At 56.7% G+C, this 15,971-nt stretch overlaps 1 long non-coding RNA gene across 1 annotated transcript; it reads left to right on the top strand.

Moving 5' to 3' along the window:
• The first annotated feature begins 273 nt into the window (after positions 1-273).
• Positions 274-1,084, top strand: LOC102500764 (uncharacterized). The gene is made up of 2 exons (XR_333560.1): positions 274-367; positions 631-1,084. It is a non-coding gene; the product is annotated as an uncharacterized LOC102500764 (long non-coding RNA).
• Positions 1,085-15,971: the final 14,887 nt, after the last annotated feature.

The following is a 15,971-nucleotide window of genomic DNA, read 5'->3' as shown; positions in this document are numbered from 1 at the left end:
AGACAGGTGCAAGGTAGCTTCTAGAACCTTCCCATGTCCCAGACCTCTCAGTTTTATGATCAACATAAGAATGACCGAAGCCTTGAGAACCATCTTAGGCAAGAACGTGTGAACTGCACAATCCGCTTCCACCCTGCCAAGGGAGATTTGTGGAAAGGAAGCTGAAGCATCTGGCAAAACCTCCAACTCCCAGGCTCTGGGTCTCCAGCAAACTGCCCAGGAAAGCCTCTGATTGGCTCAGCATAGGTCACATGTCACCCCCGAGCCAATCGGCTGTGGCTACCAGGCAGAGCGAGAAGTCCAAACATGGCTGCCAAGGGGCCAGCCTCCCGAGGGCCCGGCCTCCCCGTGTGAGGCATGGGCTGGGGTAAGTACTCCAAACACCATCTGTTCCTTAAAGCAGACGCTTCCAGGGAGCCGGGCTCAGAATTAGAAAAGGTGAAGAAGTTGAGAAAGGCCAGGTCTGAGGGGCACGGGGATAAGTTGAAGAATCTCTGACGACACCAACAGGGAGTTGCCCTTGGAGGAGCAGGCCCAGGGTGCACGTGCTCCGCTCCCTCTGACCACGGGGCAGCTGCTGGGGAGCACCCTTGCATTTCTCGGGGTCACAGATCTGCTCTGCCCACTCAGACAGGTGAGAGGCCTTCTGCAGAGAATCGGGGCCCAGCAGAGAGGACGCAGAACCCGCTCAGCTCTCCTGTGGGGACAGGTTCCTTGGCCACCAGGTAGCCCTGGTGGCTGGAGCCCACCGTGGCCTCTGGCACAGGGACAGAAGCCAGCCTCACCTCCGTCGGTGTCCCAGTCCAGACCCCTCGGTGTGAAGAATCTGCAGCGGAGCAGCCGGTCTTGTCGCCATGCTCAGCAGTCTCCGGATTCTGTGATGGGCATCAGCGTGGAAGTCCTGCCCGGTTCCAGTTCTGCTTTACACTGCAGCGCACTTTCGGCCGGAAGGCTTGTGTTTCCATGTCGTTCAAAGGCCGTTCCAAACTCCACTGAGGGCGCATGGATGGTTTCAGATAGGTCACCAGTGCCTTTTATTTTATCTACTTATTTTTAAATGCACTAGGAAAAAAAAAAAAAAAAACATAAGAAGAACACAAACACAAGCCTTAAAGACGATTGCTTAAGTCGAAAGCAGGTGTCTAAATGAGGAAAGACCGAGTGGAGTTGATTTAAATAAAATGTTGAATAAGAGGCATCATTTTGTGGGTAAAGGCGAAAGTCATGAAGGGGTGCCTCGTTCATTCTGTCGCTAATAACAGAAAACACCTGACACGGGGTGACTTCCAAGAACGGAGGTGTACTTCGCAGCTGGGGGCCCAGGGCCACCGCTGGTGGGTCTCTTGGTGTCTCCAGGCATGGTGTCACCGTGGTGAGGGCGGTCTGTGTCACTCATGGGGCCCACCCTAATGACCTGAATCCTGATCTCCTCCCAAAGGGCCCGCCTTTTGACACCGTCATCAAAGTCTCACCCCCTTAGTCCTGTCACAAGCAAGTCTCAGCATGTGCCTTTGGGGGAGACGCTCCCAAACCGCAGCGAGGTGAGTGGTTGGAGTTGGGGTGCACTCCCCCAGTGGACGGCCACGGCCATGGTTCTGCAGGGCCCACCACTTGTGGGCTGTGATTGTCACTTAGTGACAGAGAACAAAGTACAGAGAGTAAGAGGTGCATACGGGCCTCGAGTCCGGCCTGCGCTGGCTCAGGGCCAGGGCGAACAGGACGGATTTTAAACCCTTTCAAAGGCTTCGCCTCGCACCACCGGAGCAGTCCCTGTCACTCTGCGTGCCATTTCCACAGCCTCCCGGCGAGGTAGTGCTCCTCGAGGCTTCTGTGGAAGTAAAGGAAACGTCACCAAACGCGGTAACTCTTTGTCACTTTTCCCCTACAGCAGGGATCCTTGGCCAGGAGGGGTTTTAGTCCCAGCAGACCGTGTCTAAGGACATCCATGCCGTCACGGTTGGGGCGCGGCAGGGCATGGCCCTGGGGGGAGGCCGAGGATTCTGCTGAGCACCCTACCAAGCCCAAGACAGCCCGATGATGGAGGAGCATCAGCCTAAATTGAGGAACCCTGACCCAGAATCGTCACGTGGTCTCAGGTCATGGAGTCAAATCCAGACTGAGGGCTAGAAGTCTGTCTCCCTGCTGCATTCCCAAACTTTCCCAGACACGGACACGTAGGTGGCTAAAGCACGGGGCTGCTTCCTCAAGAGCGGCTGCTCTGCAGGTGTCTGTAGTGAGAGCTCACGTTGACGAGCCTGCGTGTGTCAGACTTTGCACATGGTTCCCACGGCCACCATGGGGTAGATACAGCCGGAAACCCGGGGAGGAGGAAGCCACTTGCTTGAGGCCCCACAGCCCTCCTGCGGGCAGGATTTGAGTCCCAGGCGGCATCATTCCGGCAGCGTGAAGTCTGTGTCCCCAGACTCCTCGGGCACCCTTCAGCGACTTCCACTATTGAGTGGGAAGAGGGTGCCGTGTTCCACTTCAACCTTTCGTGACTCGGGACTCGGCCTTCCTGGAGGAGGGGGTGCTCACCATGGCTTCCTATCATCCTCCCTGACTGTGCGGCAGCTACTTCCCTATTGGGCCTCCTTTGCGCTTGGTCCTCCTGTGACATGTAAATTGGCTCGGAAGGGCTCTGGGTGAATACCACCTCCAGGGAGCCCACCAGGGGATGCTTCCAGTCTACCTGGCACGTGCCTAGGTCTCAGTTGTCGCTTCACTCCCGGCCTCACTAGGGGGCTAGATATTGCTTGGTTTTGATTTTTTTTTTTTTTTTTTGAGAGAGTTTTTTTGCTCTAGGGCGCGTGCGCTCGCCAGACAGATAGAGAGAGACATTAGAGACAGAAAGCGAGAAATCATCCCCCAGGGGGGATGGTCACGCCGCAATCTCTTCTCCTCCATTCTCCTCTCGGGATCTTGGGCACACATGCACACGTGCCCGGCGTGAGTTTTAAGCAACCGGGTCCGGGACGCGAACCACGGTTGACTACGTGGGAGTCCAGTGACATAGCCATTACGCTAACTGCTGGTTCCTGGTTTTGATTTTTTTTTATCCTATTCTTTTTTAACATTTTCTTTCTTGCTTCCCTGAGTGAAAGATAGAGACAGAGAGATAGAGAGATAGACATCCCCCCAAAGGTATTCATACCGCAATCTACCCCCAGCCTGAAAATACACCAGACACGTGTGTGCGTGTGCCCCAAATCCCCGCAGACTGGGGAAGCGGAAGCTGCAGTGTGAGCATGTCCCACCTGGGCGTGTGCCCTCAGCCTCGGTCTCCCCCATGAACACACGCCCTCTGCAGTTAACACACGACGGGGGGGTTTTCCAGAGATGCTAAGTGCCAGGGACCGCATGGGAAGCGCTCAGCCATCAGGCACCAGGAGAGCGCCGAGCAGAATGTTAGCACTCCCTCCCCTGCGGTGACTGGGACCAAAACCACAGACAAGGGAGTGGGCCAGAGGGGTTCAGAACCTGGGAGGCGCTGGCCGGTAGTGAGTGGGCCAGATGGGGTCAACCCTCGGGAGACGCTGGCTGGGGTCCCTGCTGCAGCCGCCTTGGAGAAGTCTTGCAGTTCCTTGAGAGCGCGAGCACAGTTCCGGTGGGACCCTGTAAGCCTCCTCCTAGGCGTATACCCCGGATGGGTAAAACCGTCTGCGCACACGAAAGCTTGAGGTCACGTTATGTCACAGCACGACCGAAGAGCCCAGAGTAGGACAGCTCAATGCCACAGGCTGGTGAAGGGAGCAGGGGAGGGTATGTACTCATACGGTGGAGCCCCGTACGGCCCACGGGTAGAACCTGGAGCCTTTCGCTATGGAGGGAAGTGAGACACAAGACCACGTGTCCTAAGATCCCACATCGATGCAATGTCTAGGGCTGGGAAAGCCATTGGTTTGAGGTTGACAGGCAGGAGGGGGGAAGTGGGGACACCCGTCAGGTCAGGCTGCGTTAATGTGCACTAAGACTGGGTGACCGAGAGCAAAAGAAACCAATGTCCCCATTCTGCAGGCGGGAGGCCCTGATGGGCCAGGTTCGGCAAGGGCCAAGTCCTGGGTTGCACTTTGAGGGTCGGGGTTCAGCACACGCATGTGCTTATACGAGGAGTGACCGGTAGTGACGCGAGGCTTCTTTAGAGGGTGATGCAACTGTCCTGGGGTGATCGTGGTGCTGTGTGCACAGCTCTGAGGTGACACTAGAAAAACCAAATCCTACACTATGAGTGGGTGAGCCAAGATGGCTCGGGGCGGGGAGCAGTGTATATGCTGCATCAATGGTGCATCCACATGGAGACGATAGTTCGATTCCCCGGCCGACCTGTGCACACCTGACACATAGCTGTGACCTGGCTGGGAAGGTGAAGCGGAAAAATGTGAGTGACCAGGCCAGCAGGGGGCGTGGGGGTTAAGATGTTCAGCTCCACACGGCCGACCGTGCGGTTTGAGTCCTGGACCTGGCAGTTTGAAAAACTGTGTGTGTGTGCGCGCGCGTGCACACCCAAAATCCTGAGAGGAGACTGGATGAGAAGGGACCGTGGCGTAGCCATCCTCCCCGAGGGATGATTTCTCACTTTCTTTCTCTTTCTGTGCTGAGCACACATGCCTGGTACCACATTTTAAGAAGAGAAATGATATCAATCAATAAATGAAAGTGATTTGCATGGTATCTGAATTGTATCTCGAGAAAGCTGTTTGTGCGGGCGTCTAAAAGTGATCTGCAAACCCCACGGGGCCGGACTTTCCGTGTTGTGAGATCGTAGCACAGCGGCCCTGCCCACGCACACGCATGCACGCAGTACACACACGCACCCTCACAGTCCTGTGTGCTGGGCCTGGACAGCCGCCCTGCTGGTCCTCTGCTCATTCTTCACTCTTGGGAAAACATCTGCAGCCGACTGCTCCAGGGAGAGCTCTGAACAAACACACCCCAAGGACCAAGGCCACGGGCTGCCGCGAGCGCGTCCTGCCGCTTCTCCACCCTGGCTCTGGCAGAGCCGAGAGGCAAGGAGCCCTCCTGCCCTGGGCCAGGGTGTGGTGACAGAGGAGGGGTTCGGGACCCCAGAGCCCAGACAGAGCCCCTCGCAGCAGTCACCGCTCAAGTAAGATGTGGCGACTCAGTGGAGTATCTTCCTTCTTTTCCTTTCCCTCTTCCTCTCTCTCTTTCTCTCTCCCTCACCAGTGTTTGTGTGTGTCCCTTCTGACCCTCTGTCTAACATCACAGCTACAAAATGGCACCTGTGCCTCTAGACAGCACACCCACATTCCAGGCAGGCAGGAAGGAGAAAAGGAACCTTAATTAATGTATCAAAATATTTTTCTTGATATTTGTGACAGAGACATGAAATGTTTGGGTGCTTTCCCCAACCACCAGCTTCAAGGAGGATCTTATATTTTACTTTCTCAGTTTTCTCCCCCCTTAGAGCTCTCCCAACAGCTCAGTCGATTCGTGGACCTTCGAGAAATGTGAGTGGGGAGCTAGCAGGTCGGGACAGCAGGACTGGGAGGGCTGGGCTTGGCTTGGGGGGTCTCGGAAGTGGTCAGTTCTGGTCCTCTGGCTTCCACCAAGCCAAACGCACTCCAGCTGTTTCAAGAACACGGTTGCGCTCACTCACTCCCTCACTTCATCGTTCCTCCCTGTGTTGACAAGAGCCAGGGAGGAAGATCCGGGGGGCTGTATCAGCGTGCCCCTCGGACCGCACATACCGGTTGGCCTCGCCGGGAGCTGTGAGCTCCTGAGCCCAGGGTGAGGCCCCATGTGGCACGCTGCCCAGAGTAGGCCCTGTTGGGAAGCTCAGCTTGTGGAGACCTCTGGGTCAGAGGAGATGGGGACCCACGCTCCAGGACCCCTGACAATGCCAACTGGCCGAGACACGTTGGTCCACCTCTCTGCACAGCCACGCCCCGCCAACTTGATTGGATCTCTCCTCTCAGGAAGCATGGAGCCCTGGGAGTGGAGAGGCTGCCGGGAGCCGGGCTGGCCGGGCAGGTCTTAGATTTCCTCCACCCACGCCCATGGACGGACGCTCCCTGCTGGAGACGTGGGTCTGACTCAGTGAATTTCCATCCATGTGGTCTCTTTCAGAGCAGGTTTCCTAAAGGTCTCTCCTCTGGGCCTCCCAGACCAGACAGCGGAGTGATCATTCCCACCAGCAGCTTGCTCTGAGTCCCTCGAAGAACCGTAAAATAAGCGTGGCAATAACAACAGCAACAAAGGACAAAGGCCTGTCCACGCCGTCACGTGCACGTGCGTGTCCCAACGAGCCAGGCGCACCTTCACACAGCCCCGAGGCGGCTACAGTTGCGTCGTTTTGCAGAGAAGATGGCTGGGGAGGCCAAACAGCACAGCGCCTAAGTGGGTGGAACGGGCCCAGATGGTCCCCACGGTCCCCACAGCCCCTCCTCTGCCATGCTGCCCTCCGGCCTGCCCTCAGAGACTCCCTTGTGCTGGGCTCCCACCCCTCTCTGTATAAACCAGCTCGTTCTATGTCTAAGTGACTGCTACGCTCAACTCACCCCAAAGGTATTTGCCATTTCATCTCGAGTTCGCGATCAACCAAACGCATGCTTATTTGGGGGTGATGGAGAAACACCAGCCTCATCAGGGCGTCTCCAATGCCCACCTCCACGGAGGGTGCCGAGCCTGGGGTGCCGTCGCCCCCGTCCTCTGCGAGCCCCTACAGAGGCAGTGAGCCTTCGCCCCAGCCCTGCCCTTGGCGTGAGTCAGTCCTTCCAGGCCTTTCCATGGCTGCTGTTAGTCTCCAGCCTCGACGACCAGCCTGCTCCCCGCACCCCCAGGTCTTGTTTGGACTGGAACAATTTAAAATGCTGTCTTATAATTACGGAGGTTGTGCGGGCGGGGGCTGGCGGCCGGGAGGCCGTGGCTTGCACGTCTGCTGCAGCCAGCAATTTCAGTAATGACAGTCATGCACGCCGTTTATCTTTGGGGTTTCCAGAAATACAGGGACTTTTCCAGGCACTTGTAAGTGTCTGACACGGGTGACTCAAACTGCGTCGCTCTCCGAGACTGTGCGGTCATCTCCCTGGAGGGGCCGATGCCTTCCATGGTGGCTCCACCGCCAACACCGGACGCAGACAGGTTCAGACAACCCATGGAGACTCCGCAAAGGAGACTCCGCCACTATGGCTGGGGAAAGAGGCAGTGAGGATTTCCTGGGCTGCGGGACTTTAAGGTTTAAAGCCAGCAAGTCCTGGGTGAACCAAGACAAGAGGTCGCCCCGCTCCCGAGTGACCTCAAAGTGAGCAGACAATGTCCTGCGCTCCAGCCTCAGAGCTTGCTTTCTGTCTCTCTCTCCTTTTTTTTTGGAGAGGTTTTTGCTATAGGGCGCATGGGTTCGCCAGATAGAGAGAGACAGAGAGACAGAAAACGAGAAATCACCACCACGCTGTAATCCCTTCTCCTCCTTTCTCCTCTCGGGATCTTGGACACGCACACACACGCGCCCGGCATGAGTTTAAGCCGCCAGGTCCGGGGACTCGAACTGTGGTCGATTACATGGGAGTCCAGAGACATAGCCATTACACCAACTGCTGGTCGCCCATGGAGCTTTCTTACAAGGTAATGAATGTACTTTAAAACCAAGGTATAAACCCAAAGGCTAGAGGAGGGAGAGGCGCAGAGGACGCGTCCTCAGTGTGTGAAGGGCAGAGCCGGCAGCGAAGCTGTCCTAGGAAGCGTTCGGGCAGCAGGAGTTCCCAGCCCTGTCTCCTCCCTGGAAGGACTGGAGGGACTGCTCTGTGGAGGAGTGGATCCCGGATACTCCAGAGCCAGGGGTGCTGGTGTCTGAGGGCAGGGCCGGCCCTGGTGCGCAAACAGGGAATTAACGGCAAGGCCCTGAGGGATTGGAGGGACCACACACCAAAACACACAGGCAGCACACACACGAGATGCAGGTCGCAAAGACAATGTCAGGAAAAGAAATACACTTTGGAGAAGATAAAGAAACATACGTACTCTCATGGGATTAAAGACTGCGTTCATAAAACAAGAGAAAGTGCATGTGCACGCTGGGAGTGGCGGTACGTGCAATGCCCTCCTGTGATCCAGGCACTGAGAGGCAGAGGCGGCAGGATTCCAAGTTCGAGGCCAGCCTGGCCACCACAGTGAGACCCGTCTCTAAAGGAGACAGAGCCTTCCAAGAAGTAAGGGTGCACTCCTGTGAAACGACGCTCAGAGCCTCAGGGGAGCTGGGAGCTAAAGGCGGAAAAGGGCTCCGAACCTAGGCATTAAAATGAAGGGAGCAGAAAGAAAGAAGAGCTGAGAGACGGCCCACCTAGAACTCGACGTCCAACAAACGAAATTTTCAAAAAGAGAAAACGAGAGCGGCTTCGTCATCACACTAAAGATACCTAGAAAACTGGAGACAGAGACAGCACGGGATTCCAAAGAGAAAGAGGGGGAGCCGACGTGCAGACGGGAACCCAGAGGAGCCCTAGCGTCCTCCCCGTGGGAGCGTGGCAGCTAGAAGGCCAAGCTCGTGGGCCTGCAGACACCTCGAACCAGAACTGGCCTCACAGGGTGAGAGAGAAAGTAGCGATGCTTTCAGATTTTCAGTTTGGGCCAGCCCTGGGAAATAATATTTAAGCATCATGCCTAGGGAGCCAGGTCCCACACGGCCAACAGCAGTTCAAGTCCCAGCCCCGCTGGTTTGAAGGTCACTCTACACGTGCGCACACAAACACCCCAAATCCTGACTGGCTAGAAAAATGGCGGAGAAGGGGTCGTAGTGTGACCCTGCCCAGCAGGGGGTGCCTTTTCCCTTTCGCCCTGTCTCGCCGGCGAGCGCACACACCCCCTGGCAATTAAATAAATAATTGGAGTTGAGTTTCTCTGTGAACGAGGGTAAATAAAAAGTTAAACTAACACAAGGTTATAATCAAAAGCAGCTGTGTCCCCACTCCCGTCACTGGCTACTCACGGACGGGGTGCAAACCAGAACCCATCACGTAAATCGTGTGCTACTCGGGTCTTGAGGGGCCCTTGCAGTCTGGCGCAGGCCCCCCGAGGGAACCACTTCTTCTTCTGCCTCCCTTAGTTCTTGCTTCCGACATGTGTGTCCTCATCTCTCAGGACGGCGCTCAGCCCGTCCTTCCTCGCTGTCCTATGCTGGACGTCACCCATTGCTACAGTCTGAATATTCATCTCCCCCCAAACGCACGTGTCAAAGTCCCTACCCCACCATGGGGGTCTTGGGGAGGTGACCGGGTCAGGAGGGTGGTGCCCTCATGAGTGGGATTAGGGCTCTTATAGGGGAGACCCATGTGGTACTCATTGTCCCTCACAGCTGAGCACACAGCAAACGGGTCCAGAAAATGGTATTTCACCACACATCGAATTTTCCAGCACCCTAATCCTGGATTTCCCAGGCTCCAAAACAGTGAGGAGTAAACCTCTATTGTTTCGAAGTCATCCAGTGATGGTCCTTGGTTCCAGTAACCCAAACGGACTGAGACAGGCTTGGCTCTTCCGTGGAAAGTGAAGATTGAAAACCATGCACTGCCTGCCTGCATAGACCTCTCCTTCTACAACCTCTTGGAATACTATGCAATTATATGTATTATATACATAATTATTATGTAAGGATTATACATACATGCGTGTGTACATATGAAGATTATTTACTCACTCCTCCCATGAACAAGAGAGCACCAGCACGGTCCCAGTGTGCAAACCATTCTCAGCCTTCGGTCAGCCCAGGAGGATGGGCACACCCATCCTGTGCACTCAGGGAGGTCTCTGGAACTGAACCGGGGCCTTCCCAGCTAGGGCTGCCTTGCAGAGCATCATGGTTCAGTGCTGCGCCACCATCTGGGCCCCCTCTTGATACACTGATTATACTTTTGGAGGCAGTGAGATTTGTGTTCACATAACCATGCTGTATAAATATTCTCACCTGTACCGTGTGGTATATCACAACAGGACTGCCCTTCCTGTGCAGCCTTTTGTTTTTTCCTGGAGTTTATCATTGCTTTAGAAGAGAATCTGCTTCATTTTCCTTGTACCCAGCAATGTGTTTCCCATAGTTCTCCAAAAGAACTCTAAAACTTTTCTCAGCACAAACACAGATCAGGTCATCTGTGGAGGGGTTTCCTTTTCTGCTTTGGGTTTTCAGCTATTCCTCCTGGTTCCTGCTCAGTGACACCCAGGCCTAGTGCACTGTTGGGATGTCCCCTCTACCGTCGCTGGACATGCTGTCACTTCACTCCTACACTGGGCCCTGGGTCTTCAAGCCACAGGGGCCAGCATTCAAACTATGGTCGGTCATGCAGGATCCAGCTCCCTTACCTAGTAGGCTAAGGGATGGGCCTAGAAATCGAATTTAAAAAGTAATGAAAGGACAGTTTTCTAGGGAAAGCAATTGAGGCAAAGGGATTTCTGGGTGTACACACCCCAGGAGCCTGAGGGTGGAGCACTTTCAGGTACAGTTGGATCTAGCAGCTCAGATGATGTCATGGGGCCAGGGTAGCCAACTCGAGAGCTCATCTCTGTTCCGGAACTTTCTCTGTTTTGGCACTGCGATTCCATGTCCTGAGAAAACCCATCCACCCCAGGCAAAGCAGGATGGCCAGCTCCCTTACCGGGGCCAGGTGCTCTTCCCTCCGGGCTCAGCACCGTGCTTAGATTTCACAAGGTGACCCTCGACGACATTCGTGAAGTCCCATCCTGGGCACCTGCCACCATTAACTTCTTGGCTCCTTCTAAAAAGTATCGTACTCCAATTTTACCTTTCATCCTCCCATCTTTGTATGCTTAAGGTTCAAGATTTTTGTTATGCCTCTCTCAAAACCTTTTTTCGGAAGCCATCCACTATCTGCAAGCCCTAAATAAACACATGCACCACTCTCCTCTCCACAGCTGTCTTGGCGAGGGCAGAGGTCAGGGCAGGGCTGACCGGCTTCCCGATTGGCTGGGACTCCTGGAGCAAAGGGAATGCTCTCTGCTGACCAGTCTGCTCAGCGTGTCTACAACCAGGGCCACTGCCAGGCTCCTCTTGGTGCTGCGTCAGTCCACACACAGTGAAGTCCCTTGTTTTTGTTTTCGTTCATCCACGCATGGGTTTGACTAAGAAGCTGTTTCCTATGTCCCAGCTCAAGTTCTCGGGTTGGTCCATGGAGTAGAATCTAGGTCCCTCTCAGCTGGGCAGGGGACCATCTGGATGGACAGGACAGTGCAGGGGCCAAGAGCCAGGTGTGGTCTGGGGCAAGCCTGGGGTCAGATCCCCACTCCCAGCTCCCAGCCAGAGTCCTTTTCTCCTGAGCTGCTCTAAGGCCACCAGCGCCTTCGTGTGAGTAGGGAGGACGTGGCTGTCTGGGCGGCCGTGACCCTACGCAGAGGCGGGGAGTGCGCTGGGCCGCATTTCAGCCCTCGCTGTTTGCTAGAGCAACAATGCCTCACAGGCCGCCCCGGGATAGCATTGCTGCACAGATGCACCTGCTGGCAAAGGCTCACTACGCTGCGCAGCAACGGCCAGCAGGGGGCTGGCAGGCTCTGGCTCTGCTAAAACTGTGCCCCTAAATAGTCACGCATGCTTATGAAGCCCCCAGATTAATGCAAATCAGAACATTCAAGGTTCAGTGGACTGAGTCACCAGAACAGAACATGGAAAAGACAGGCTGTATCAAGTGTTGGCGAGGACTCCGGCAAGTGGGACGTGCCGCTGCTCTAGGTGCGAGGTGGCCCGCCCCGGAAAGCTGCGGCAGCCTCGAGTGCAGGGCTGAGCCTCCGGGGCCCCGCTGCACCATCCCGTTCCTGGAGAGGGCAGACAGAGGAGGCGTGTGAGGGCGTTCAGGCCAGGGTTTTCTCCCCAGCCAGAAACTGGGAGCTCCCGGGTGCTGTCCACAGCCAGCTGGAGACACGCATTCCCTCCATTCCCCCAGTGGGACGTTGCACGGCATGGAACGAGCAGACACGGCCCAACACGGCGGGGTGAACCTGGCCATCCGAGGACAGTCACGTCGTTTTGCTCACGTAATCCCAGACAGGAAAGCCAGTCAGCAGAGGGAGACTGGGGCGGTGGTCCCCAGCGGCCGGGGCTCTGGGCACAGAGGTGCTTTCCTGAGCCCCTCGAGGTGCAGGGGGCTGACTTGTGCAGGAGTTCTCGTTCTTGCCACCTGCGCCCTCCTGCACATGCAGCAAGAGAAAACCAGCACAGAACCGGCCCACGTGCACTGTGCGTGAAGAGGCGTGGGGCTCCCTTGGCCCCTTTGGCCCAGCTGAAAGGACACCTTCTTCGAGCAGTCTCCGCAAACCTGTCCCACAGGGCGGTGAAGATGGCCGCCCTCCGAAGCCCTCCGTGAGCGCCCATGCCGCCTGCTTGTCGCTGTGATGCTCGGCTGCTGTGTGTCACTCGCTTGGTTCTGTTTGTGTCACGACTTGTCCGTCTCACTCCCAGTCGGAGTGCCCAAGAGCAGGGCTTGGTCTCTCATGCTTCCTGCTCCAGGCCCTGTTTCTAGAACAGTCCCCGCTGCAGAGTAAGAGCTGAATAAGAACCTGCGAGTGTGGGTGTTGAAAGGGTTAGTCAGACGTCTGCCCACCGAAAAGAGGAGTGGGAACATGCATGCCCAAGTCGGGCTCTGGGGCCAGGCCAGCCCTGCGTGGGCAGGGCCTCGGAGGGCCAGGGGATGAGGTGGGGGGCCAGGGGTGGTGGGGATTGGTGGACAAGTCTTGGCCAGGGAGAGAGGTCATGGAGCCCAGGAGCCTTTGGGTCCAGGCATGAAGGCACGAAGGGGCCACCAAAGTGTCTTTCTCAAAAAAAAAAAAAAAAAAGTATACATGTACAAATACACACATACCCTTTACATATCTGTTTCATGTATATTTAAATAAATATTTTTGATGATATAAACATGCACTCATTGGAGAAACTCTTAAAACTACAGAAAATTATAAAGACAGCAAACACACTGCTAACCCAGCCAGCCTGAAATCAGCAGTCTGACATTCCGTGTCTTCCCGGCTTCCCCCTTCCACAGGAGCACGGGGTAGGCGAGCAGCGACCACAGGTGTTTACGGGGAGTGCCTGCTGCCGGGTGGCCCAGGAAGCTGCTGGTCATGGCGCGGGGCAGGCCAGGGCGAGGGCCAGGGCTGCAGGGAGAAGGCCAGTCGGAGTTGAAGGAGCCGGCCGTGGGGGCAGCAGCAGGATGATGGGGGAACCCCAAAACAAACATGGCTGTTCTCATGTTCTGTAACCGCGAGGGGAGGCCGGCTTCCAGGCAGCGCTCGCCTTCCCCGCAAGCGGTTCTTTCATTCTGGGTCTAGGACTGAGAGTTGTACTATTTCACAATAAAGTACAGAGTCCCGCGAGACAACCCTGCTTTGGCGAGGAGGCCCCGTTCGTGCCGAGTACATGCGCATGCCCGTGATGCAGGGCAGCCGAGTGGGGTGGGTCACAGCGTCGAGGCCCCTCTGGGGTACTGTCTCTCTCTCTCTCTCTCATGGAAGACAACTTTTAAAAGAAGAAAGCGAGGGACCAGCAGATGGCATGATGGTTACATTGCTGTGCTTTGACACAGACAGCAGTGTGAGTCCCGGGCTCGGAGGCTTGAAACTCACACTGAGCACATGTGTGTGCGTGTCCAAAATCCCGAGAGGAGACTGAAGGAGAAGGGACTGCAGTGTGGCCACCCCCTTGGAGGGTGATTTCTCACTTTTTGTCTCTCTGTCTCTCTCTGTCTCTCCGGCAAGCGCATGTACCCTAGAGCAGAAAACTCTCTAAAAAAGAAAATAGAGAAGGGCGAGCAAGAGGGGAATGGGGAGAAGGGGGAGGAAGTGAGGGGTCTGGGCAGCTGAGAAACCTTGGAGGCATGACTTTGAGGTGAGCCTCCCCGCCCAGCTCGGAGGTCCCAGCTGGGCAAAGGCTGGGCCAAGTGCCCCCAACATCCGAGCTCCTCCGTGGCCCTGGCTGGCATGAGCAGAGGCAGGGGCAGAGCTTCCACACGTGGCTCCAGGTGGACATCACGTGCCAGGTGCACGACAGGCATCTGCCGAGCTATTTATACCCTGGAATGTCCCTAGGCCAGCTGGGAGCGAAGCCCTCTATGAGCCCCCACCCCCTGCCCGCTCCCACTCCCCCAGCCCACACCGCTGCCCCTCCCGGCCGTGCGCTCTGCGAGGGCCCCGCTCAGCACTTCAGTAGGCTGGCTCTGCAGATAAGGGCCTCCGCTCAGCCCCACTAATGGTATTATTTTAGGGACCACTCAGAGGGCCGACTGGGATGGGGCCAGGCCGCCTGTCATCCTGTCCTTCATCGGCATGCCAAGCGGGGGTCGAGAACGAAGTCCAGCGCTTGTCTGGAGGGAAGAAAATCACGTCCCCCGAGTGGCAACAGCAGAGGAATCCATCCAGAGCGGCCTTCCTGTCCCTCACAGACCTCTGGGCCACCCACCCTACTCCGGCCAAGGTGACCTTGCAAGGAGGACAGCTCGGGCTGGAGGGGATGCAAGATGTCTTGGGAGAAAACCTCCAGACAGATCCCAAGTCTGGAATTGGTTAGAAAGGGTCGGAGCCCAAATAAGTAACCTCTCTCTGGCTTTAGCAGCAGAACTCATTTTTTATTCAGCATTTCTGTAACTTAATTAGGTTGGATCTGCACCATCATGAGTCAGGTTCAAGGGTGCAGACCTCCGAGCAGGTCACCCTCCCCCAACACGGGCTTCTCTTGGGACTTATTTAGTCTTGGCCCCGGCAGCTTGTTTGTGGCATTAAGCAATGACGTGACGAGGCGAACACATCTAAGGTCAGATTCCTCATTCCCAAGTTCCCCAGCCACAGCCTTTCCTAGAATAGCAAAAAACGTGGAGGAGACGGCTGCGGGCCTGGGATGCAGGTCAGCAGGGGGGTCACTGCTCTGTCAGCTCACACCTAGGTTCGCCTGACCCCCAACTCCTGCCAGAGCTGCCAAAAGAGGTGATCGGACGAGGCCAACTCTCCGGCCCCGGGCCTGACCTCAAACTGAAAGGGGGGGCCCAGAGACAGCACTGAGGCCCTCTCTGGGGGCCCTCGCCGTTAGGGCAAGACCCACGGCTCCTGGCTCCCGGCCTGTTAGGAAGGGGCGTTTGTTCATCAGAGCAGGCCATGGAAGTGCCGTGTGCCAAACTTTGCGCTGGGCACTGGGCCCCCGCCACGGCCGAACAGACGAGAGCCCTGTGCCCAGACGCAGACCACGGGCACCTGTGTACCCGCGGCCATGCCAGCAGTGCAGCGGGCTCGCTGGGAACACGTGGCAATGTCTGGGCACCTGGTGGTTGTCACACAGGACGCTGCTGGTATTAAAGGAGAGGCCAGCGAGGCCACTCAGCATCCCACAGCATGTGGCACAGCCCACCACAGAGAACGACCCCAGCCACGTGCGCCAGGAGTGCCAAGGCTGACTGCCCCCTCTGCAACTTAGTGACCGTCCCTAGACAGGGCCCTCTGACTCTCCCTCGGGGACTGCCCTCACCCCTTAGACTTGCGGCTTGGACACCAATTTCCCTGCACTCGCTCACACACCCCGCACAGGGCCTGTCTCCCGCCCTGCGCCCTCCGTCAGTCCCAGTGGACTGCTCCCTGTCCTGGCAGCCCGTCGTCAAGTGCCCGACACCTGCTGCTGTCCACCTTCTCCTTGAGTGTCTATGCCTGCTCTCCCCGCTCCCGAGGTGCCACTCAGGCGCTGAGCCCACCTCCTGTGGTCGACAGCCAGACTCCATGCCTGGCACGGCGCCCGCAGCTCAGAGCCGCTCAGGATGGACTTGTCAGGCAGGGCTGGTTGGCCCCGGAGCCCTTGCCCTACCCACCGAGGACAGGACCAGTCACAAACCCTGCAGGGCCCAGAGCAAAATGACAGCGCAGGGCCCTCATTCAAAGCTGTTAGCAAATTCCAGAGGGCAACGGCGGGACGTGAGTCCGAACGTGGGGCCCGTCGCACACAGAGCCGCCGCCTTCGCCAGGCCACGTCTCTACCCATCTCCTGG

The sequence above is a fragment of the Tupaia chinensis genome, unplaced genomic scaffold (genome assembly GCF_000334495.1).
Source record: "Tupaia chinensis unplaced genomic scaffold, TupChi_1.0 Scaffold000066_1, whole genome shotgun sequence".
In the NCBI taxonomy this organism is placed as follows: domain Eukaryota; kingdom Metazoa; phylum Chordata; class Mammalia; order Scandentia; family Tupaiidae; genus Tupaia; species Tupaia belangeri.
The sequence above is the reverse complement of the archived record's forward strand: the minus strand, read 5'-3'. Positions and strand labels throughout refer to the sequence as shown.